The 26,968-nt window shown below is 35.8% G+C and overlaps 1 protein-coding gene across 1 annotated transcript in view; it reads right to left on the bottom strand.

Moving 5' to 3' along the window:
• ZC3H14 (zinc finger CCCH-type containing 14) overlaps positions 1-23,604 on the bottom strand; it is a 977,341-nt gene extending 953,737 nt beyond the window's left edge. The window contains exon 1 of the mRNA XM_030452364.1: positions 23,590-23,604. The gene's annotated coding sequence lies outside the window, so the exon portion shown is untranslated. The remainder of the gene's footprint in view (positions 1-23,589) is intronic.
• Between the last annotated feature and the right edge of the window lie 3,364 nt (positions 23,605-26,968).

The following is a 26,968-nucleotide window of genomic DNA, read 5'->3' as shown; positions in this document are numbered from 1 at the left end:
AAGGAAAAGCTGATTTTTGTCCCTACGGGTCTTACTTTTCTCAAAGAACAACAGAAAAAGAATCCTTTAATATTTTTCAATAATACAATGATTTGGAAAGAAGGGAGGGAGGGAGACTGCTAGGTTTGTTGTTGCTGTTGTTTTGTAGCAAATCTGAAGCTGAAATACTTCAAATAATATATAGATAAAGATGCACAAGGTATTTTGTTGGAGTTTTTTTGAAAAAGCAAAACTTCAGATTCTAACCGAACACTTTTTAGGCTTATAGATAGGTTTGGAAGTAGCTCTTAGATTGTAACATTGACATTTTTGTGAGTTTTTTCCCCCATTTCTTTTCCAACACAAAAGGATTCAAGATCAGAACTGTCTGAAATCTTAGCCAATTTAGGAAGATGCCAAAGATTTGGACTGAAAACAATCTTGCAAACTTTATTCCCCCTTTGGACCAAGAAATTACAAGAGCTTAGGAAATTTTGTCTTTGACATTCACTTCATTCCCTGGCTTGCTTCTGATTTACACTGTATTTGAAATCACATTTCCTCATTCCATTTTTTCATAATTAGTCATATTTGATGGGGAAAAAAGAAAATGCTGATTACACTAAGAAAATGTATGCACGTATAAGCCAAGACATAATACAATTAAGAAAAGCATATAGTTCATTAGTGTTTGTGAGACACATTCACAATGAATGACTACTGTTTTCCATTGAAATTACAGAAGAACTAAGAGTATCCTCAGTATCCAAGACAAAAAAGACGCTAGCGATTGCTACATAGAAGTCTGTTATCCTCTGAAAAAAAAAATGGCAGACTGAAACATGCACTATGATGGATGAAATAAAACTTAGGAAAAGGTGAGAAGACCATAAAAAGTAATGATCATTCAGGAACTAGGATAACACGGAGAAGACATTGGAAGAACAGGAGTCAATTCGTAGTCAGAATCTGTACCACAGGTGGAGAAGACTAAAATCCCCGTGCTGTTATCTGACCAGTTCTGGCTTTTGTGTACTCTTCCTAACCACAGCTTAGCCCACAGAGTACTTATGGCTATCAGTTCATGTAGGTGAAGACAAATGCATTTTTAGAGTTAATGGCGCATGGAACATTTTCAACTGTGTGTAAAGCATATATGTTAAGACTGCAGGACCCAAACAAAAGAGAATCTGAGTTTGAAGATGTGGAGTTAGAAGTTTAATAAAAGATTAGCCTCACTATTAAAAAATGGATAACTAATTAAAAGACAATGATGCATGGTTTCACATGCCTTTTCCAGCATTCAAGCCTTGTACACACTAAATTTGTAATGCAGCAACTGGAACACACATATCTAATAACAAGGAATGTTAGATTGCTGCACTGTACAAGCTGGCATGGCCAACTCAAAACCCATTAGAAGAAATGTGTATTTAATTAACATGGGGAAGAATGTTGTCAGACTTCTTTCTACCCCTACTACAAACCAACAACAAAATTAAAACCATTCATGAATGCTGAAAGGAAATTACCCATTGTAGTCAGTATGCAGCAAAGTTTTCAGCTCTTTGTTCTTTCTTTTTTTTCCAGGGACTACTTTAAATGTGCAATGTGCTCTAATGTGTGGTTCTAAACATTTGGCAGACATGTCATCTTGGTAATGCTGAATTTTCCTGGCAGACAAATACTTGGTCAGATCAGATCATGGAAATAAGCTCTTTTGGACTGAGGTTTGCATGGAATTGTATCAGTATGTTTGCATTGACCCCAGGTTGAAAGAATGTTTCATTTCAACAGTTCCAGTGGAAACTGATAGTTTCTGCTGTTTTCAGACCAACAGAGACATAAGGAAAGAGGTTTTATATTATTTTTGTTTTGCTTTAAAGGAACTCAAGAGACATCACAATACTTTTGCCAGAGAGAAAACTGAGAGAGGAAAAGTTTTAGCTTATATACTGTATAACAGGATTTAAAATGTGATGCAGAGAGTTTTACTGCAGTCTCTTGCAGCACTAAGCTTTCTTGACTTTGCATGGCAAAACTACTTACCATTAAGATAACTATGAAGATGCAAAAGATGTGTTTTCTTAAGGCACACACCATGGTGACAAGAATAACTGTGTTGACTGTTCAGGACTTTAAAAGAAAATATGTCAGTAAAGAGAAACATCTGCACTGGAAAGAGAGAGAGACTGAAGGTTTTGGTAGAGGTTTAAACTGTGAGGTTAATCGGTGTCAAGATAAGAGAAAGTATGAACCTCTTGGCCTTTTTGTTTGTTCACCATTGCTGGTAGAGATGCTTAACAGAAGAAATTTATATACGTCACAAGAAAGTGACCAGTTGGTGAACTATATGCAATAAATAAATCAACTGATTTAGTCTTTTTTTCATTTATTTTGCAACATGATAAAAATTTCAATATTTATAAAAATATTTGATTCTTTAAGTTCATGATGACTGCAATACTTTTTAGCAGTGGCATTGAAAAAAAGAATGCTGGAACCAAATAAACTTGGTTTTCCTGTGCTTATATGTAATGCAAGTTTCAGAAGTGTATGGCACCAAGAAGAACAGAATTGGCTACTCATTATCAAGGTTACTAATAAAAGAGAGACTTTTCAGCTTCTATGGCCATTACCTTATAAATAACTTAAGAATCTATCCTGCATACTCCTTCTCACTCAGAGTAGCTGAGTAGCCCATATAGGTGAGTTTGTGCATAGCCAACCATATCATCATTGCATGCCAAGGCACAGGTGCCTGAATTGACAAAGTTCCATTTGAGGGGGAAAAAGATTTAAAAAACAAACAAAACAAAACAAAAATCAAAACAAACAAACAAATAAAACAAACACAATAAACCAATAAAATTGACTTTCACTAGTTCTAGGTCATTGAGAAATGGAGGTTAGGAAAGAGAAAACTGAACTATGATACTTTTTATATATTTGTGACATCATTAGAAGTTCTGAAAAAAACTTAGCAACAGAAATTCAATTTTAAAACTCCTGGCCACAGAACTGTTGTGGTGCTGCCTGTTATTTTGAGCTTGACATGAGTAAAATGTTTTCTTATGAGATTCATTTGGGATTCATTTCACCTTTCTTTTTATGTTTTTTTTGGGGGGGAAGGAATTACAAACTAAAAATTGGGATTTGCGAAGGTCCAAAAGAGAAGAAAGAATAAAAACCACCAAAGGCTACCATGAATTAAAAGTTTGGTGATTTTAAGTTGGACTTATGATATTCTAAGGAATGAACCCTGTATTTTCAGTTTTCCATGTTGGCAATATTTTTCTCTGCCAGAATAATTCATTACAGATACTATAATAAAGCACAGATATTTCCCTGAGAAACAAACAACATGAAGTATATTATTCCCCTTCATAAAATGCCAGCAAATTGTAATAAATTACCAAATAGTTATTAGGAGTTGTGTCACATCAAGTGACATAACAGAAAATTCTTTTTACAGTAAACAAATTAAGTCAGATGCCCACTGCAGTATTAATAATGATATAAAGTGTCATTTAATTTGTACTTTTCCCAACTCTTTATAATGAGATTTGTTGTTTACAAATTAAGAGGATGGGCAATTAATCTGCTCATTAGTGCAATTAATCCTTCCTATCCACCTGCCCCACATCACAGAACGTCTTTGAGATCTACTCAGTTTCAGCAGATTCTTACCTTCCCCCAAATCTTCAAAGGTATGTTCAGGAGCATAAGTTATGGGAGCAACCATGATTCTCTTAAAGTGGGATAATGCTCTCAGCTGCTACTTTATTTGCCACTTTGGAGGCTGTATCTCACCAGGGATCTGTTGAGTATCCTGTATCCTTTTCTGAGTAACCAGAGTTGCTCTCCTAAATCAAAGCATGCTATAGTCACAGTTGCTTCTGTCTGTCAAAAGCTATTTGGTGAAAGCCACTGCTGACAGTGGTTCTTCAGGACATTACCCAAATTCACTGCCCAGTATCAGAAAAAAAATCAGTTGTGATAGTGTGATCAGAGAATTTGTCTCCCATGTGATGTATTACAATTCCCAGAAGGTTGCTGTCAGTGAGATACTCCCATCAGTGGCTGCAGATACTGGTTCCAAGGACTTCTTTGCAGGGGAGACATACTACTTGTCCCCCACCAATTCTATTTTTATCATAAATGTGTACAAGCTTGCAGGTCCATCCAGAGCACAGAGAGGGCCCTGTAGCCCTTCTGTCCTACTGAGTTTACGAACTTCAGAAAAAAGGGAAAAAATTCATCTTGAACTTCACAATCAGTAGACTTCTGAATTTGCTGAATTTTCATGGGGAATATTTACACCTCAGATAACAGTGCCCTGTAGCAAATCATAATGGATAAAACTGAATTATGCCTCTAAGATTGCCTTTGGAGACCTTACTGACCCAGAGCCACTCAATGACACATCATATGCTGACACCATCACCACAACACCTGTAAGGGGCATTGGGGAAGCCTGTCTTAGGGGTCTTAAATTATATTTGTAGCTTTTTAAAATGTAGCTATCCTTTCTAGCTACTAATATCTTTTCTCTATATAAGCTAGAAAAATTGATGAGTAGTTGTTTAGAAAGTTTTATCAATGAATTTTTTAAGAAAGCCTCCAGGCTTTCACAAACGTGGAATTTCTTTAAGTCATCAAAAATTTAAATAAATAAATGATTTAGATTCCCAGTCATAGTGTTTGAGAAGCTCTAAGACAATTTGATTATATTAATTATTTAAATTCTCATAACAGGTAGGTAACATTGAGATAACTTTGTATGGTACATTTCCAACACTGATCTCAAAAAGAAACACTGGGAGACAGGCCTATAAGCTACAAGCTCCTGATAAGATCCTTCTGTTTATTGGGAGTACAACTACATAATCTTATTTTAAAACAGATCTTTATGATGCATAAATAAACAACAAATGTAGGCAATTTTTTTCAGTCAAAATATATGTTTTCTAGGGCTTCTAATGTTATAAAATAACTTCATAAATTTTGTGTGCAAAGGATATATTAAGGCATATATAAATAGGGTGCAGAAGCAGCTGGTGTTGAAAGGCAAAGCAAGGGAAAAAAAAAACTTGAAAGCTGTGATAAAACTGTGCTAAAATTGTTCTCTTTTAAGGAACAACTGAATTTCACTGTATTCTATGCAACATTTTCCTCCTGCAAAATATTTTTGTGACCCAGATTAATCTCTCTTTAATAGAAACACCTTCGTGTCATAACATTTCATTTAAAAACAAAAAATACCCCAAAAGATTAAAAGAGAACAATGGGAATGCTGACAATGAACATATTCTCAGAGTAGGATGTTCCAAATTTTCAGTGTTCAATTACTATTTATTTCTGTTTTATTTTACTTATTGCACATAAAAATAAAGACACAGGCTGTCCACAAAATGGTAGAAGCATCAGACACAATAGAAAATTAGTAGGGTGCATAAAACATTACCAGGCTAGATGCATTAAAATAGGATTGTGATTTTAAGAAGGTTACTGTCATTGGTGAATTTCAGACAGACCTTTCCTGCTATTTATATTATTCAACATCTTTATTTATAAAGTAAATTAAACTTAAACATTTTCATTGTAACATTCAGGGACTGAATCCAAAATACAATGATAAATGATTCTAATACACATAAGAGGAAATTCAGTGGAGATGATTACAAAAGAGTGTGCACTGAAGAAGGAACAATCAAACATCTTTATAACAAAAGATTGAAAAAACCGTAGAATACACTAATAGAAAAATATTATTCAGCAGTAGAAGAAAGAAAATGGGAGTTTGATAAAAATGTGGCAATGCAATGATGCTTTTGTGAAATTAAATAATTATAATTAAAATGTTGTTTTGTAACAGAGGAGTGAAAGTGTAGTAATTCAAACATCTGCCACATATAAATATCTTCCTCTACTCTGACCAAGCAAAGTCCCTGCTACAATATTTCCTCCAGCACGAGGCTCTTCACCAGAATGGGAATATGGAGGAATTAAAAAAAAAAAAGAAAAAGAGAGAGAGAGAAAGACAATTAGAAAACATGATGTCTTATGGAAAAAAAATCAAAACAAAACTGACAATTGACAGGCATAAGTTTGCTTAGTCCAGAAAGAAACACTTACACTGAGGTATAATACTCTAATATATTATTATAGAAAGACTGTAGTCAGCAGGACAAAAAAAAATTGATCAACATATTTGTTAGAAAGACAGATTTAGGCTGTATATTAAGCAAGCTAGACTGTAAATAGAGGAAGCTTTCATTTTCACTGTAGCTAATTGCTGGACTAACAAAGGACAGACAAGATTAAATCTTGATACTGGAATATTTAAAAGCAGGACATATAAAATGTCACCAAAAACAGTATAAAAATAACTGATGCAGACTCAGATGAGTGGCATATCTGGCATCATAGGATCCTTCCATTCCAATATTTCTATGATATTAAAGATAAGATGGAACATTATTACTGTATTGCATCTAATCCTAAATGCTGGAATCGAGCTTTATGATTTTATCAAGCAAAGAATTTTGAATAATACTCTCGGCAGATAAATATGTGCAGGAAGAAAATTATTTGTTTCCATTTCAGGAAGAAGAAAAGGAATCACAGAACTATTGATTAAGAAGCAATATATTTTCTGTCATTAGAATTCAGAAAGGAGGAGGATGTAAAAGACTTAAATGTATTTGAAAAGCAGAGGGAAGCACAAAGAACTCTCAGAAAAAAAAAAAAAGAATGAATGCATATGGATCCATCTGACCAATCCACTTTTCTTCACTCCATGAATGTTACCTTAAAATGTTAAAAAAAGGAAAGTTTATCTTTTTGGTTCCTCTCCGGTTCTATCCTATATTTCCCATCTGCTGAGACAGACTTGTAGGAATTTGCAGTATAGAGTATTTTGCAAAAATGTGGACTCCACATGTGCAGCAGAGAAGCACAAGCGGGGATTTTGCTTCTCTCCCTCTTCCTCATTAAGGCTCTCTGGCATTCTTCCAACTACCTGTCCTCCCTCATGCAGAATGTTACTTTTGATACTGTGTGGAAGGAGCTGAAAAAAGATAGCTGCTGCTGGGCCTGAAGGTACCCTTAACACTTCATTCACTATTCCTTCCAGTAGAGATTAAGGAGTTACTTTTCCAGTGAAAAATCTAATTTTTTTCCCTGCCCTGCATTGTTAGCATGGTGGGAAAGTATATTCTAAGAGTACTCACATTTCCCTTCTCCACTCCACATCATTTCACAATATTCTGACAATGAAACATGTGTTGGCTACCCCACGCTGTGGCTGCACTTGAACTGGCAGCTGGGTGGAATTTCTCCTAGTGAGGTGTCCATCTCGTCAGCACTTCACTCCAGACTCCAGTAAGATATGATGTGTTATGAAATGTCACATGAGAGATCCCCAACCACTTGTAAAACATGTGTAAATGAACTGCGCTACTCAGACTAGTGGTCCGTTAGTATCACATATGAAATGTATGACAAGGACTTTTAAAACTTAAGTAGAACAACTCTTCAGCTCCTTCAGCATGTGTAATGGTAATATGATAATACTGTAATATGTTGACAGCATTCATCTGTCTCACTATTAGAGCAGAGATATGGTTTGTTTAAATTTTGTTTGACAGTTTATTTGAAGTGTGACTTGGACATTTGTTCTCTCATTCCTTTTATGCTTATTTGCCAGAAATTTATTTTATTGTAAAAATGGCTTTCATTTACCAAATGTTAATCTGTAGGAAACTTCTAATTCTATTTAATTTTAATTTGGGTCTTCCTAGTTTATTAGAAAAGAAAGGCATTTATGAAACTCTAGTTCCAAACTCTGAATATAACCAAAGTTAGGGACTTCTGGGTGTATGGATTTGTTTTAGGTAGATTTATAATTTTGTTTGTCATCCAAGCATCCAGAAATACTGGTTCTAACATACTGAACACTTACAATACACTTTCGCAGTCACTGTTCATATATCTCTTTTTTCTATTATCTCTTTTTTCTATTATTTCTGTATCCCAAACTTGCTCTGGAGGTGGAGCTCTTGATTGTATCAAATGAAGGCTAAAAATACATTTACAAAATACCTTGAGATATAGGATTGACAGAAAGTCTGCATTTGCAGTGTTTTCAGGAGTACTAGGTGAAGGGCCAGTGAGCTGTATAAGTGAGATCAATAGTAAGAACTTCCAGACACTGGGTTTCAGTAGGATAGCTAAAATCTGCATCTAACACCAAAAGGGTTTTAATTGAAGTATTGATATCTATTTTAATAATTCTTGCTGAACATGGCCTGCATCAAGTGATAGGATATTGAATCAGCACTCCACGTAAAATGAGATATGATACGTAAAGAAAAATAATGATCATTATTTGACAGTAGAGAAAAATCATATGGGTAAAACGGGATTTTAAAAAGCATAGAGTGTAGGTCTTGGATTGCCTTGAAATTAAGACATTCAGTGATTTTTACAGGAACAGATTAAGTACAGTGATTTTCACATCTGTAATTGCCAGCCATAATTATTTTTCATGTATCTGAGGATAAAGACATCTAATACGTTAATGCCTATTCAGTTATTACAGGTTTTTTTAGATTTCATTTAGAAAGTATTTGAATACATGCAGCTATAAAATATTTTCTGCATCCCATGTATTTTCCTAGTGCTCAATAACAGTGTGATTGAAGTGGTGGCCAAATAGATCATTAAATACTTTCAAATATCTGAGGTGCTTCCTAATACATTTCTATTCTATTTGAAAAACATATTTTTAATAAAATGTTTCTAGCTTTAAACTTGTTTTAAAATCCTTTACTAACTATTGCTGAATTACACAGAGATTTTATAGGGCAGACAGATATGTTTACATAACCCTTCCTTGACAAAACTATAATGACTTTCCAAGTGCAAAAACCATTTAAAGGAACAGTTATAGAAGAAATGCAAAACTCCAAAACCAAACATAATCAAACATTACAGATGAAGCCATATAGATCTGTATATTTTTAATTTCATCTGCATCACAGAAATGTCTAAAATATGCTTATTCACATAGCTCACAGGCCAGTGTTAATAACTTTTTCAGTATCATCACTCAAAAGGTGTTAGTTAATTACATGGTGTGGGCATGAGCTTAGATACAGCCCCTGAGATTTTAGCTTTTTGTATGCTGAATGGCAACCTGAGATTAAGCAGGGCAAAACAGGGTAAGAGGTAGTTTGGATGATGTGGGATGACAGGTAAGTACCACCAGAAGAATCAGGATGCTTTCAAGAAGGTAAGGTAGTGATGCAAGTGATTCTTTCTGCCTCCATGGCAACACAGCTCATGTAAAAATGTATCACACATTCTATCCAAGATGCCTTTGTAATAAACATACATCATATCAAGTTATTTAATCCAATGTGAGAATAATTTCTCTTATCATATGGGAGGCAGATATGACTTAAAAGGTGGACAAACTGTTGTACCTCTGGCTTATGCCCGTGGAATGTCAGTCTCAAAACCAATAACATCCTGGGGAGACAAAATTGTGATCATAAATAAGTGCCCCTCACAAAAGAAATATTAAAGTCTCAGAAGATGTGAATAAGGTAATTGAGTTTGAACAAAAATGGTGAAATTTCAGCAGAAAACTGCATGTAGAATTAGACAGAATCTAATTATAAGGTTTTAATGGGAACAGAATTCTGATTAAATGCAGCACAACAAAGATTAACACAAAGTATCAACTGTTCTGAAATTTTTTGCTGATTGGGAAGTTAGCAAACAAGGAGAAATTTAATCAAAAGAATAATAAAGAATAACAGAAATCAAAATTGAACAGGAGATTTATTCCGTTGGACTAGACTCACATTGCACCTATACTACTATCCTGTCCCTACAGAATACTTAGGATAATCCGTTTTTTTTTCCCCTCAGATCTGATTTTGGTGTGCAGATGATGCCACTCTACAAAGGCCAAAACCAAAGTAAGCTGTGCAAGATGCTGAAAAAGCGCATAGGCAAATCATTAGGAGTAGCTTAACATGCAGTTTAGTCAATACCCTGCAATGAAATCAGCTTCTACTGAGGAAGTATTTAGAGCTTTGGCATCTGTAGGGTCCTCTTACAAGATGTCTGCAAAGAATCTACCAGTGCTGCCATCTAATATAAAAGTATTTTGAGTCTCTTCTGCAGCTTTATGTCATGACAGAGAAATACATCTCCTCCTGACAGAGTGATCAACAAGACTTTTTACCCCAGTCCCACTTTTGCAAGTAATAAAGTCTGTTAAAAGAATATTTTAACTATCTCGGCATTTTGCCACTGAGGTTTTTCTCCAGACGTGGTGGAACACTAAAAAAAACTTGCCCTCACCATTCATGAAATCCACTACACCTATATATAGTTTTCTTAGAGTTAAATACAATCTCCAGAAACTTGCAGAAAAATTATAGTAGATACAGGGTAATGCTCAATAGGTTTCATCAATCTTGCTCCTATCACTATGAATTTTCCGTGTAATTTTTCATACTAAATTATCTTGTTATTTACATATATTAATTAATCAAAACTCATATCAATGAAGTACTGAATAGAAGACCAGGGGCATCTATGTTCCACTGAAACCATGTCAAGTGATTCAATTTTATTGTCTTATTTTGACATGAGTACTGAATAAGGTATTTCAGGATTGCATTCTCTTCTTTCAATGCTGCAGTTCAAAGGCAAGAAAGCTATGAACTCATGACTACAAAAGTAGTCAATGGTTGCTAAAAGTAAATCTGCTATTATGCAGATTGCTAATCTGTGTTGTTAATTTAGTAATGGTTGTAGCTTCTCTACATTTCAGACTGAATGATAATAACATTCTTTTATCTGAGAGATTTCTCTTAAAGTCTTGTTGTCTGCCATTGTACAGTTTTTGAGATGCTGAGAGGTAACTCTTATTTATCTGTTTGGTAAGCATTTTGAAAAAAATAGGTGCTGAAAAAATATGCTTATTTGATATACTTATTTTGAAGGGCCATATAATACAACTTTATATAGTCATATAACTTTGACGTGAATAGCTATTAGGTCATTTGCTTTAGTTCAACCACAAATAAATGAAATGGCTGTATTATTTCCACTGATTTCCCTGGGAAATTTTTCTGCAGACATAAATTTTAATCATAGAAATTGTGTCCTGATAGTCAAACTAAATTTTCCTTCACTCAGTTTCATCTCACTCCCTCCTCTTATGGCCTTGGGTCTAACCAAGGTACTTAATATCCTTTTGGAAAAAAAAAAAAAATCCTTAATTTGTTTTTCTTTTTTATTCCAGAAGACTTGAGCCCTTCTTAGTAAGGATGAAAAATTAATTAAGAAGTGGAGATAATCAGTGTACCGAAGGCCTCAGCTATTTTTTTGAAAAGAAGTGATAAACCATCATGAAACAGCAAGCAAACTCCAGGTAAGCACCATTAAAAGTGAAGGATTACAGTTAAGTTTTGCTGACTCAGTGACAGCAATCTGAAAAGCAAATCTTCTAACTATCCTTCATCTCCATGTGACTGATTAGTGGAGTTTGATTTGTATTCCCAGAAACCACCTATAAAGAAGTAAGGCTATGAGAAACAAAAAGTCATCTCAATTATTTGTATTCTCCAACCACAGTTTAAGAAAGCTACTTGCATATAATTTTCTATACATCTTCCAAAAATTATCTCAATTTTCTAAGGAATCATCTTGCTCTCCCTTTCTATCTCTTATCTGTCTAGTTAATCAGCCCATAGTGTTTGCTGATTTAAAACTCTGAACTTCTCTTTAGCATGGTAGAAGTGCAACCATGGTTTCATCAAAGAGTTAGAAGTGTATGCAGGGGCTTCAGGGCTTTGTCACTCAGGCACAGTATTAAGACTGCTATTCAGAAACTTAAGTGCTTTTCCAGGTGAGACGGTTTATAAATAGAGTGTAATTATTATTGAAATGTATTCTAGGAGGGTCTATAACATATTGTCTTTCTATAAAAAGTCTCAAATTTTCCTGTTTTTTTCAGCCTCCATACAACATTACAATCATTAATTTTTATTCCTGTCCCCATTACCTAGATCTCCTTTGGCATTTTTTGCTTCCAAGAATACACTCTTTTATTGAAGACCTGAGTTTTGTCTTGTTCCTCTGTAAGTGTATTACACTGCATTTTTTAAGGGTGAGTTAAGTATTTTAATTCAGTTAAGTAGTGCCCCTGGGGTCAGTGGTCATATTTTCAAAAGAGTTGAGATCTCATATAGGCATCAACATGAATTGCATAGATTTTTCAAAGTACTCATGGAGCCAAAGTTTACAATGATATTCTCACTGGAACTTGACTCTTTTTGATAATCACATCTTGACCACAATTTTTACGTCATCCTATTGTACACCCAAAAGAAAGCATAAGAAGCTGCAGAGACAAAACCCATCTCAGGATGCTCCTGCTTCTAATGACAGTATTTCATATCAAATAAAGGAATTTGATAAGATTGGATCCATATTCTGGGATATTTAATTTGATTCATATTATTGGTTGCAAATGTTTCTTTTAAGAATCTGTTATGGCTTACTATAATTTAAGAGGTAGAGGTAGTTCCTTTCAGGTTTAAAGAAATAAAGCATTTGATTGCTAAATTTCAGTGGCTTCTCACTGTGAACTTTGTGTTGAAATGTCAATACATTATTCCAGGGACTTTTCCTTAAGCCACATCAAGAGGCTTTGTGTAACAATGCAACAAAAAACTAAACAGCCCTGATCAAGTTTGAGTCACAAAAGAGTGTGGGTTCAGACAGTTCAGCTTCAGTGAAGCCAAATATTTGCTGGAACAGAGCACAGCAACATCGTGACATAAATGCCACTGAGTAGTTACAAGGACTATCAGTTGCTTTCCTGAAGCTCAGTCAAAATGTTCCATGCTCCTACAGACACAGCACTTGGGTTTTTTGTTCTGCCAGATCTTGACTGGAGCACACTGAAAACACATCAGGTAGAAACCTACGTCTTCATAATTGTGATTGTCCTCCAAGTCACTCCAACAGGGGGAGAGAAATTCAGTGTAACTGATCATGGTTCACCTGCTTCATTCAAACTCTTTTCAATCTCAAAGAGTAAATAATTATCTTAGCATCTTGTATAATATCACAGCACAGTCAAGTTGTAGTGCAACTCAGGTGACTTAAGTTCTCATTTCACAATGTGACCATCTAAGAATCCTTGTTTGCTTGATTTTAAGACCTCATCCTCACCTATATTATAAGGTGTGTGCAGTATGCTCATATACAAATAGATTCTATGTTATCGAGCTGGAAAACAAAGATGGTCAGGAAATGAAGAAACCCACATCACACCTTTGGGCACTTTTGGTATGAGAACATAGGATGCTATATGGCTTTCTAAACACAGATAAGCTTTGACCACTTCTGGTGTTGCAGACAGTATTATCAAAGGACTGAACATATATAAGCTGTCACATTATAATGACATCCTGTAAACTAGTTAAATAACATTATAATATTTTTATCTGAGGGAACTAAGATAGGGTTAAGCAGTTTATACACACATAAATTTATATACACATAGAGAGGAAATAATTTTGAAATCATCATGCAAATAACATTTTTCCATCGTTTACAGATTCTTTTTAGTTTGCTGCACATGAATCAAACGTACAAGGTCTCAAAATCAGGATTCCAAAGTGCACACAAGAAGCAGAAACAACCTGAGAAATAATTTCTGCTTGCATATTTATGGTAAAAGTAGCATGCCTTTACTGCTTAGACTTGTGGATGGTTAACTTAGAAATGCAGCAAATTGTTTCAGTCCTTCACTGTGATATTAAATAATACAGCAGAATAGAATCAATACATGAAAATATATTATAATGCATTTTAATAGTGAAATAATTCCTTTTTCTTCTAATACAGACAGTTCCGTTTTGGCAAGACAGCCAAGAATTTGCAGAAGAATATAGGCAGAGGATAACCAGTAGAGGCAATGACACTTTATTCTTCCCCTTCATCTAAACTAGTTTATCTGAATGCAAGATTTGTCTGTAACATTTAGCATTTCTTAAAGCCCTGGAAATTGTGTGCACTGACTTTGAACAGAGATACCCTCTAGTGGTTACATTTTCAATACAAAATGGATATAATTTGCTCCTCAGAATGGAGTATTTACTTAAGAACCAAAGAGATGAAAAGAGCATATTCTCTTTGCCTCTGTATCAGCAAAAGGAAATAACCTTGGGTTTCTCTGATCCCTGACAAGTTGTATTCCTTCTTTTATCACTTCAAGTACAACACTGGGAGGCTTTATAGTCTCTTGGATCTTTTCTGAACACATATGACAAAATTTAGTCTCCTGAAATAGATGAACAGTCACCTCTTGGCCTATTTTTAGTGAAAATATTTTTGTCTTCATTTCCTTCGATGTCAATACTGAGTGCATTGGATATAAATTATTGCTGAAATCTTTTCTACAGTTAGAGCAAAGAGCTCATTTTCAGTACACTGAATTTTGCTCCCAGGTCTGTTACTGAATTTTGCCTTATACACTTAAGCATTGAATAACTTAGTTTGAAATAGGTATAATAATAATTGATGCACTTACAGCATTTTGCCAAGCATTAATTATGTATTTGTTAAATCTGCTAAGCTTGAGCAGAGAGAAGTACAGATCCATACCACTGCCTGCAGTGCCTCTTCAGAAATGAGGCTTTATGAATAAATGTAGTCAAGAATCTTTTTCAAGACGGGCATATTCCTGAAATTATTGGAGGTTCTGATCTATCTCTGCTACATACATAGGCAACTTAATCTTTTCTTGGCCTGGCTGACATAAATTATTTCAGCATTCAGCAATATGTAAGAGAGACAAAAAAATCAGTAGATTTCCTCCATCTTCAACAAACACATTAAAAAACCCAAACATCTACAGGTCATTGGAGTGCACTATTCCTTAATGCCCTGGCAGAACCCCAGTGCAGGTTCTGTCAGGCAGCTTGATTACAATAATTTTTCAGTTACTTCAATGTGTCACAAGTAGCATACAAATATTCACTTAAAGAAGTCTACATGTAAAAATTGGTTAACTTTGGTATCTTGTCTGTGTATGAAAATACTGTAAAAACTCATAATTTACCATTTTTGATGGTTCAGCAGTATTGTCATGCAGAGGGAAAAAAAAGAAAAAATATACTAAAAAAAGGAAACAAACAAAAAAACGCAAGCATAAGAACAAAGCTATGAAACTTTATATAAAAAGTGTAATAGCTATTTTTGAAAGAATTATTTCTGGCTTTCAGTCTTGGCCATCCTATTCCTTGGTGCATATGTTTATTGAATCTGTAACTGCATGTATTCTGCACACATTACATGTGCCTTTTTATTGTCAAGTAAAAGTATAGTTAACTACTGAACTGAAACCTGAGGAATCAGAAGGAATTAGGAAAATGTTGACTGATTCTTTGGTATGTGCTACTATAAGTAAAAATCAAAGTCTTTAAAAGGATAAGCTCTATTCCACTTTGAAATCTTTATCTACTCTGCACCTGAATAGTTCACAGACATGAGGTTTCAGAAAAAAATAGAACAGCTAAGACCTGTGCTTCTTTATTTCACATGCTTTTAAAAAACAAAAAGACCATACTGTATGTTTATAATTATACACACACGAAGTATACCAAAAACATATGACATGAAGTATACCAAAAATATATCAGGATGCATAACTGTGCATTAGCAAGCAAGAACAACTAGCAATGAGATCACATATTAGCATCTGTGCTTTACAAAACTATTTTCCCTGCACTTCTACCTGATGTAAATACTGGCTTAATATGTACATTTTCAATCAAGAGGATGGTAATCTCCATAAGAAAGATGAGTGAGATCCAAGTTTTAGCCACCACAGATAAAACTGGTTGATATCAGTAACTGTACCACCTTAGATGGTAGAAAGAGCTCTTCACTGCTTTACAGCTGTCTGAAGGGTATTGTGCAAATTTCTATGTACTGTGTATCTTTAGCTTTCTTTCAATTCATTCTTCATGTCTATCAGGTTCCTGAAGAGCATCAATCAAGGTGAAAACTACTTCCATTAAAGCAGAACTGCCCTAGGTAAAATACCCCGTTCCAAAAACTCCTTTGCTTTAATCATGTCATAAGGAGAGATTGTTCTTAATATTTTTATGAAATGGAAGAGTTGACCTCTGCTTTATGAGGCAATGTGGAATGTCAGTATAGAAGGATTAGAGATGCCATCATATGTCAAAGCCATTAAGCCAACTGGCATAAAACAGCATTAGTCCAGAAGTCCATTAATATGTTACTAAGCCTACACTAATAATGCCATTAAGAGGCTCCAGAGTTGAAACGCAGGATATACTCTCCTTCAAAACATGTATCAAACATATTCTGCAATGGCTTAAAGGCCTCCAAACAGATATATCTAACCATTAAAAAAATTTTCTAAGGAAAAAAAATATAGATTTGAGACTCCAGGCAAAGGTTCTGGCAGAAGAAGGGCTGCAGCTCCTGCTGCAAAGACTGGGGGGGAGTTCCCATAGCAACCCTCAGTTTACTTTGGCAACCTCTTCTCAACACCATTCTATCCGTGGGTCTCAGATATTTCTCTCTCCTAATCCAAGCCTAAACTTTTGACTGGACAAATGTTGGCTCAGCCTTCAGTTAGGGTTAAGTTCAGGACTGGAGCTCAGGATCAGAGAGAGAAAGCCAGAGATCCAGCTGGAGTGAGGGTCACGAAAAGGACTTCAAAAGGAGATTTTGCCTTTCAACTGACACCTTTCTTTGGCATTCCAGCTCTGATCCAGCTGGAGCTCCAGGCTTCTTACTGTTCTCAACTGTAACCCTACCTGGCTCATTTTAGATAGGCCATCTGAATTATCTTCTTGTAACCAGAGCTGGCATCACTGACATTGAAAATAGTGGATGAGATCCAGAAGTGTACCTTTAGAGATTAAATATTCCCAGCTTTGTTATGTACTGCTGGGCAGCCATTTACTAACAAGTTCTTTAATTTATGAAGACCCTAACGCTGTCAGGTATTATTTTGAGATATGTTTTTTTCCTTTTTTTCTGTTTTTTGTTTTTGTTAGTTGGATGGTTGGTTTGTGGATTTTTGTTTTTGTTTAGACTATTATTAAAGGAGCAAATTTCTCTTTAACCACCAGCCTTTTCAATATGATTCATTTAACAATTGTGATACTACAATTCTGACTGTGTAGCTTAGTGCTGTTATTGCATGGGTAACATACTAACTCATTTTGTTACTGAGATACACTTGGGAAAAAACCACTTCATAAAATTATAATTAATTGCACACTTCAAAGGCCAGCATTAATAAAAATGTACACGTGTATTATTAAGCCCACAGAAAAAAAACAATTAGCAATACTTTCAGGTGTTGTTAAAATTAAATATACTGAAATGCTAAAATAATGCACTTTATCTGAAAGATACAGCAGATTCCTTCTCACCAGTGACAGAGGAAAGAACTACAAAACTTCATGTGGCAACCTCATCATTTGAAAGATGAAGTGATAGAGAGAAGTTACTTCATAAATTTTAGTCATTGTAGTTGCTTACAATGTATCCTTCAATGTTACATCAAAATAATGAATTTTTCCAGGTTTTTTTAGGTTTTTTTTTTAATGAAGTTTCTCTAATTCCCAAAAAGAATTATGAGATTTGGAAAATTTTCAGTTCTTTCCACTTCTCTTTTTTCTCACATGTCTTCATGAAATTGTTCCTAGAAAACATTAATATGGTAATAGTATGGAAAAGGCAGAAAGATCATAAGTACCTAACTTTCATTATTAAGAAGGAAGTCAGAATGTGAAATATTCCCAATCAAAATCTTTGTTAAAATTATTTCCTCCTCATTTCCTTACTGTCTTGAAAATTTCTATCTTTCTCCCTTTCTTTTATTCTGTAATGGAAATAAGCTGTTGGATGTATATGGATGATTTCATTTGTTGTTGATTCAGAGTAACAGTTCCATACATTTATTGTATGAGTAGTCCCAGAAGTCAAAATATGAGGAGCTTAGGTATAGCAAAGATTTCCAAAGAAACATAATCCTGAAACACATTGGCCTTGATTCTTATTTACATAAAGGCCCCTTTACACGTTCTGGCAGCAGAAAGGAACCTAAAGTCTATTTAAGTACAATTTATGCCCACTCTAAGAATTTTTTATGCTGCCAGAACTGTGTAAATGAAAATCAGGTCCATTACATTGGAGGTGTGTGGTTTTTTTTTCTTTCTTCCTTCAACTCTTGCACTGTGTATATGAAAAAGCGTTTCTTTGTAATTCCCACACTGTCCTGTCCAAAGACATTAATCAATGTCACCAACATAAATCTAGAGTTTAAAAAGAAAATATTTTTAAAGTTAGAATAGTGAAAAAAAAATTATAGTTATTCTGTTTTAAATATAATAAAAAGGTGCATTTTATGAAATACAATCGATTAAAAATGCTTTCCTTGGTTTTTCTTTTAGTATTCTGAAAAGCTGCAACGGGTCATGCTAAATATCAGAGAGACTGGTTTTTGGAGCATGTTGCAAAAGGGATTGACTGAAAGATAGCTGCCAGAAAACAAAATCTGAATCTATTCTTAATTATAGAGCAGTTATAGCTGTTTCACAATGGAAAATGAAAAACAGAATGAGACTTGTTACGAATTGTGTAGGATGGATGCTCATTTCTCTTGAAGAAAATGTGTTATGGAGGCAAATTTTTAAGGACTCTCAGATTTGCTCTGGCAGGACACACTTGAAGCTGTGCTGAAGTAAGACGTGCAGTGAATTGCTTTCAAACCTCTTGCCCTTCAGAGCTGATTGCCAGTAAATGATGACATTTCTGTTTGACTGCAGCCCAGCTCCTGGGCAAGTTGCACACAGTCCAAGCTATAGGATGTGTGCTGTCTCCCTGAGAGTCTTTGCTTTAGACCGATTACCTGCAGTTCTGCCCTTTTGCCTTGCCCCATTTTAAATTTGTTTTTCCTTACGTCTGTGCCAAGATTCCAATTGGTTCCAGCCTTTCCCTTTACAGTAAAACCCTCTTGTTTTCATTCCTAGTGGAACTTGAAGCCATAGAAAACAGAAGACAGCTTCCATCCTTAAGGAGAAACACTTTTTTCTGAACTAATTTGTCATTAAATGCAATAGGTTCCAAGTCTGTGTTATCTTGAAATTTCCCTGTTACCATTTGAATCCTTTAGACACTGAGTCCTCACTGATCCTTGGCAGCATGCTCATAATTTGTGATTACTTCAGTCAATTCCTCAAGTGTTGGCACTAAAGTTGTAGGTCCTGTTGGTAACTGTGGTTCGCACCCCTGTTGGAAACATCTCAAAATCCTGACTCTGCCCTCTCTTCCTCTTTTATCCACTCTTCCTGTCTTAACTTTTGCTTTCCCTTGATACCCCATTACTCCTAAGGCACTGTGGATGCACTCCATGGCCAGAATGTTCTGACAGACTTTAGTGAAAACCAGCTGCCCATGAACATCCATCAAGTTTGGACAAATTTTTCTCCAGCCACAAGTGGACAACACATTTTTTTTAAAATTCAGGTAGAATGAAAGTGAGTACCTGGACTTTTTCACCTATTGGTAGCTTGTGTTCATCTATTGAGCAGCCAATAATGCATAAAACTTAGATTCCTAATTCCATTATCTCATTTGGAGTTTATTCTGACATTATTGTTAGAGGCCTCACAGCACTGAGTGAAAACAAAGTGCTGCAGATTATCATGAAAAGAATGTGGAAGCTTTGTCTCTTAATATAAATGATTTTTATCTTTACAGACACAGACTCACAGGGAAAAATATCTTGGAGGAAAACCAAATGGTTATGAGAGCTGGAACAAAATTAATAGTCAGACTGAGAGCAAAATATTCAGACATATTTATAAAAAAAGAGGTGTCTTTATGTATACATGTAAATAAAAAAATATTTTAAATACAAAATCCTCTTCCTCTATCACATGAGATTTTAGTCTGCTTAGCTTAATGAGTCTATTTTTTTCCCCATCTCCCTTCAATCATTTTTACAAAATATTTATTTACTCTTCTTGATCTCTAAATATTTCCTTGGTTTGCTTAACTTTTTTCCATTTTAATCACTGACTTGATTCAGACACACAATACCTTAAAAGCCATATATGTGATACAGTTGTAACTAATTAGTGGATAGTTCTCAGACATTGGCTAAAAGTTCACAAGCCATACACAACATTGCAATTCTCCCTCAATCTGACAGAACTGATAAAAGCCTAGGACTGAGCATCTGAGGAGCTTGGGCTAAATGTTTCAGATAAGCTAATACTGCTCTTACCGTACCGTTTTCAAAAATAAAAAATATCTTAATATAATCCCTTATTCTTTAGTTTTAATTATTTTGGAAACCATTCAGCAAAACATGTCTATCTTATTAAATGTTATGTAAGTAGATTCTGTGTATATAGGAATTTTGACTGACTGGTGGAAATGGGATTTCCACTATTGATGAGATCAAAAATTGTTCTAGTAAGCCTGATTTTTTTCAGAAATTCCCTTTTTTCAGAATGATTTTCTAAATGAGATTGTATTACTCTCACTTTTTCACAGGTGTCACAGTTTAACACTCGCCTGACAATTAAACTGAATCAGAGATTCTCTCTATTTATCCCCCTCTTCTCCCAGATAAAGGAAGGAGAGAGAATAAGGGAGAGAGACTTATGGATTGGAAACTAAACTACACAACTTTAATGAAACAGTAATGATAAATAGGAAGAATTACTGCATATACAAATATACAGGAAAATTGATACCACATTCCTCCTCCCTTTCCGCCAATAACTCTCATGTCACCGCCGAGGCTGCAGGGCAGCCCTGGGAAAGTCCAGGCTGGACTCCTGCAGCAAGCAGCAGTCAGGAGCTGGAGGTAGGAACACACAGATTCAGGCTAGCACGGATCAGGACCACGAATGGATGGAATGGATGGAATCCTCCCAGGATGCCGAAACAAACAGGGACAGGTAAAGAAGGGAAGCAGGAAGGAGTTTGACCCTCGTGATCCCTCAAATTTATACTGAGTATGACATGTATGGGATGTGTGATATATGATGTTAATGAATTTGTATTCCTAACCAGTAAATTCAGAATTAAACTAAGAAGAAAGTGAATATGGGGCTAGACAAAGCAATTGAGACCTATAATTTTCCATAAAAACAGTGTAAGCAACACAAGGCCTTAACAAGACTGACTTCTGTCTTGGTGATAATTGAAGCGTGGGCCTTGTTCTTAAAACAAGGCACTGCCAAGGCTAACTGGGCACCAAAAGAATGCAAACATCTGTACAGACACAACATAAAAATGCCACAACCAGCAGATAAGGGAAAAATTATGGCTAGGGTCTAATTTTGCTCTGTAACAAGATAATGAAGTCGGCAAAAACAAGAAAGGTAAAGGGTTCAAGTTTGAGGAAGACTTCTTACTTCATCCAACGACCCCCTAGCAACCCCCCGATATCTCCCCAAGAGAGGACTCTGCCCAGACTCCGTCCAGACTCCACCCAGACTGCACCCAGACTCCGCCTATCATTAAAATTGTAATAACATGATGTAATCCCTATGAATGTATATGTAAACCCACCCCTTTTTAATATTCATAGAATTGTAATCAATATAAGGTAATTCTAGAGTTTTAGAAGCATGTGTGTGAGCAGAGCGGAGACTCCCCATGCACCCAGCGCTGTTTTGCTCACTGCAATTTCAATCTTATTAATTAAATTAAACCATTAACAGAATATTAGTCTTGGTGATTTTTAACAGGATGGAATACTGTTTGGTCAATTTTGGTCATTTATCTTGTCTGTTCCTCTCTAAGGGAGGGTTGCAGGTGTGACCATTTTACTCCTTTTCTCCCTCTGGAGGCCAAAATGCTACTCAGAACTGAGCAGTGTCCTTGGTTCTGCACACCATTCTCTAGCTGTATCTATAAACATCAAGTGTTACCAGTCCTAGAAGCAGACACTGACTGAGAAACTTGCTGTTAATTTCAGCAAGTGCAGCTACTTACAAGAGACTTAGCTGAAAGCAAAAGTACAAGACAGAAAATCACCTTTATCCTGGCCCAAGCCAGGACAACAGGAAAAACTGAAGGACATATAAGATTATTCATTGCTCTCTCAGTCCCTTGAGAGCTTCAGAGATCTGCTTATTGGCACACTGTTGTGCTAAGCACATCTCAGAGCAGAACTGGGAGACACAGGGAGAGACAACTAGTAGATTCAGCCACACTAAGGAGAATGAAGAAATGATGAGATAATTGAATAGTATGGTGAGTGTTTTCCCCTGATACTGACAGCCTGAACTTTCAAGTTTCTTGTAGGCATCATGGTGCAATATAGTTTCATGTGTGCTGTAAGTGGGAGCATGCTGAAGTAATTTTGTCAATCCTTATATAGAATACTTTCTAAATACAAAGAAAGGATGAAAGCACCTACATGAAATGTGAGGAGGGGACACAGAAGGTGTATGCAAGGTCACCCAGGTGGACAGTCACAAACCCAGAAGAGAATCATAGAATTTCAGGTTGGAAGGAACCTCAAGGATCATCTGGTCCAACCCTTCTAATATTATTGTTTATATGATTTATCTCAGCAGCACCCTATCAAGTTGAGACTTAAAAGATTCCAAAGCAGGTGAATCCAACACTTCCCCTGGGAGACCATTCCAATGTCTGACTGTCCTCGTGGTGAAAAATTTACGTCTTGTGTCCAATTGGAATCTCCCCAGAAGCAACTTGTGCCCATTGCCCCTTGTCTCATCCATGTGATTTCTTGTAAATGGAGTCTCCATCTTCTTTGTAACTGTCCTTTAATACTGGAACATCATAATAAGGTTTCCCCTAAAACTTCTCTCCTCAAGGATGAACAAACCCAGTTTTCCCAGCCTCTCCTCATCTGGCACGTGCTCTGGTCCTCTGATCGTACTTGTGGCTCTTCTCTGGACCCTCTCCATCCTATCTCCATCCTTTTTGTACAGCAGGGACCAAAATTGAACACAATACTCCAGGTGTGGTCTGACAAGTGCCAAGTAGAGTAGAAACTATTTCGCTCTAAATTCAAAAGGCTGTTGAAAAGATCTCTAAGAAAGACTGACTCCTTCTCAGAGTGGTCACTATTAACTGTTGTTATATTTACAAGAATCTTGTTTCACTGTGCTCCAAAGAAATTTTCTTAAATATTCACAGACACATTTTTGTTCATTTTGGTTTTTCAACCCCCCTGCCACCATTTCTCCTTGAAAGGGGGTACTACTGTTAGCCACCTGTTATTTCCTTTTAGCTCTTCATACATCAGTGCTCACACACTGCCTCCTCTTATGCTTAGACTATATGTATTTTGTGAAGTAAGACTTCTCTTCCATACTAGTCCAGCACTTCAGATAATTCATCTCATGCTTAAAACCTCTGTATGTGGTACCACAAGCAATAGTAAGTATGCTGTTCCATTAACCAGCTGGTTGTTTCCTACCTACCAAAAATGTATGTTAAGAAGATTGCTAAACACATGACAAAACTTACCAACATAAGCCCCCAGCTCATGCAACTTTCCTTTTATAGCAACCTTAAAAATAATGAAATAGCATTTCAGCGATGGAGCAACAAAAAAGTTCTAACTGCAAAGTGGTGAGAGTCCTAGAAAAATGTTTCTCATTGTGCTCCTTTTCCTATTCTCCATTGCTAATGATACAAACACTAGGGACCGACAGCAGAATAGCAAGAACTGCCAGCTATTTCAGACACTGCCACATTTCCTTTATACCAGCTCCTGGTTCTACCAGACAACCTCCATCTCCCAACTGCTCAATTAGAAACCATCTGGACTTACAAAGTGCAAAGAAAATGAATGGCCACATTGCAGAACTCTCCCTTGACATTCACAAAAGAAAACAGCAATAACCAACAGACCCATCAGAACAATGTTTAGGTGATTAAGGATTCCTTCTGTTTCAGTGATGCAACAGATGCCACAGATAATACACCATGAGTTATGGAATTCTGGAAAGCAGTAGCAGAGTGAGAATGAGACTACTGAAGAGTGTGAACCTAAAGCAATCTTTTAATTCTTCAGAATAATTTATCATCAATAATTTTCTAGGCAGATATTTTTAAAAAGAGTTTAAGGAAAGATACATTATACTGTAAGCACTACATAGCTACAGGACTGTAAGCAGTGTATGAAGCAAACGAAGCCCACAAAACCTGATTCAATGGCACAAAAGTTACTGGTACAACAGCTTTACCTTTCTAGAAGAAAACTTACTTCCTGAGTACAATAGGTAAAATGAGCCCTAATCATACCACAGTTTGGACAGGTTATCTTGTTTACAGTGTACTTGTTGTGAAACCAAGATCCCATTGTCATCACTTAATGGCAACATATTATATTCCTTCAAAGCATACATAGATCACAGTAGAGCCAAGTTTCTTCCTTGCCTTTAGAGGACAATGATTCTCAAAATACTTGAGAAAACAAGACTTTACAAGTAGAGGTAAAATAGTAAGGATCTTAACTGATATAAACAGCAGATAGAGAGACTATGCAGCACTTTAGATCACAAGCTCACCACTGTTTCGGCACCTAACTTGTCAGACTTACATACATAGAGAGCTGCTGTAGAAGGAAGGGCCTGAGAATTCATGTAGACATGAGGTGGATGGGGTGAGGGGAAAATATGGGAGTCTGAGGTGGTGGGGCAGTACTGTGTGAGGGGTTAAGATTGCTGATCTGACTCACTGTGTCAAATAGCTAAAACTGATGGACTTGGAACCATTTCAGCATGCTTTTGACTGACCTGAATGCTCATTACATCCTACTGCAAATGCAATATTTTATTGCTGCAAAGATCTTTTGTGATATTGAGTAGAACGAGAAATTAGATCCCTTATGACAATGTTTATGTATTTCCTGCAAGGCCTGTATTTTGCCTTGTAAAATGCACATCTCATTTTCCCTAATGAATGACATCAGAGACTTTCATAAACATCTTTCTTAGTATAGTCCAGGTTTAGTCTTTCACCTGAGTCAATATATCTAACACAATTAATTGAAATAAACCTATAAAGCAGCTGCAGATTTTGAGGAAAATAATGTTTTGATACAGAGCTATTGTCACCCCCCACACAGTCACATTTTCACCTGTACACAGAAACACACAGACACTAATCATATAGGACTACATAGCCACTCTCAATAGTGTTCATTCCACTTTAAACCACCTGTCAAAACAGCCATTCAATTAGGTTAAGCTGTCTGGCTTTGTGAAAACGTTTTACTGTACTCTGTTGACCTTGCTATAAAATTAATAGTTTGACCAACTTCTGAGGGGACAGGTTTTTGCACTTGTGAAAGTCAAATTAAAGCCACCTTTGCCAAACAGGATTTAAAAAAAAATAAATAATTTTTTTTTTAAATGATCTTGATGTCAGAAACTTTGAAAGCAACACTTCATTTATTATAATCTTTTTCTAGTGCCAAAGTAAAAATTATTTAAAGAAATGGAACTGCAGCTGCAAAGAAGCCAAGACTGTAACATGTAGCACATGTCAACCTTGCAGTCAGTGGAGCAGTTGCAAGACATTGAAGCCTTCAAAGGACTTGCACTTTACTCTACACAACCCCTTTGTGGTCTGAGTCACTGAAGAAGGAGATCCTCTTCACTTTACTGTAATCTCTCTTACACTTGGGTCTCATTCCTGTGGGTCTCAAGGTAACTTTGAGCTGGCCTTCTGAATCACAAGCTCCATGAACACCAGTTTAGCTGGCAGCGGAAAATTCTCTTGACAGTCATCTGTCAGAATAACCCTTTTTGTCAAGTGACAGTGTGCAAAGAGGATGTCTAAGGTAGGAGAAGGGTTGTAAGGCTGTGGTTACATCACAGTAAATCCTAGAGGAACACAGGGTCCTGCCTGAAGAAATCTGTTTATTTTGGTGGGGGCAAAAAACATCCAAATTCCTGCATCATTGGGATCTTTCTTGTTTCCTTCAGGCTTGTGAGATGATTAAATATAACTGGAGAAAAGCTTCCATTTCTTAAAGCAGTTAATATTGATGTCCCTTGCTTATAGTCTTATACTATGCCAAAGGACTATTTAGTATACAGGCCAGGTTCTATAAACATATTTAAAAATTAACATGATCTCTGAGGCTCTTCCAATCTAATTAAGAATTAGTTATGAAAGAGATAATCAAGTAAAGCTTCCCCAGCAATGTATATGCAGGTTTAAAAATTTTATTTTAGTTTTGTACTAACTGGTTGCGTATATGAATAGACTGGTAAGATTTTGGCCTTTTTTTAAACTTATATAGTAGTTGTAGTAAAAAAATATATTTTATCTGAATGATAGCAGTTCTTTCAAAAAAGAAGGAAAGAAATATTGTAATTAAAAATTATCAATCTGATAGCTACTCATGGGGTTTGGTTTGTTCACAGCAGAGTGGGCTACTTGTCAGAAGACAAATTAACTAGGCTTTATCAACAATAAATTTAAAACACACAGTGAGCTCAAGCCTGAACACAGAAAGTCTATCCTAAGGCATACCCATCCTACAGCTACAGTAGCATGTAACTCAGGTCAGCCTCCAAATCCACCTGAACAGCTTAGTACATGAAAGCCTGAGGTGTAAGTTCGACTTAAACATTTTCTTCAGTACATCTGTGAAATAAGCTATTTCTCATCAAAATTCTCCTCATACTCTGGATGCACTTTTGCTGAGCTCCTTCATTTTTATTCCTCAGTATAAACCAATCTCTAGCAGCAGTTTGCAGTCTCCCTCCCAAAGTCAACAAAAACTGGATTTGAACAAGACAATATGCCACCAATATTTTATTCTTTTTAAACCTAAAATGCATCTTTTTTTACTATTTGTCAGATTTTCCTCTAAGCTCCCTAGTATTTC

Source organism: Calypte anna, chromosome 5A, assembly GCF_003957555.1.
Source record: "Calypte anna isolate BGI_N300 chromosome 5A, bCalAnn1_v1.p, whole genome shotgun sequence".
Classification (NCBI taxonomy): Eukaryota; Metazoa; Chordata; class Aves; order Apodiformes; family Trochilidae; genus Calypte; species Calypte anna.
This window is presented reverse-complemented; position numbering and strand designations above follow the sequence as displayed.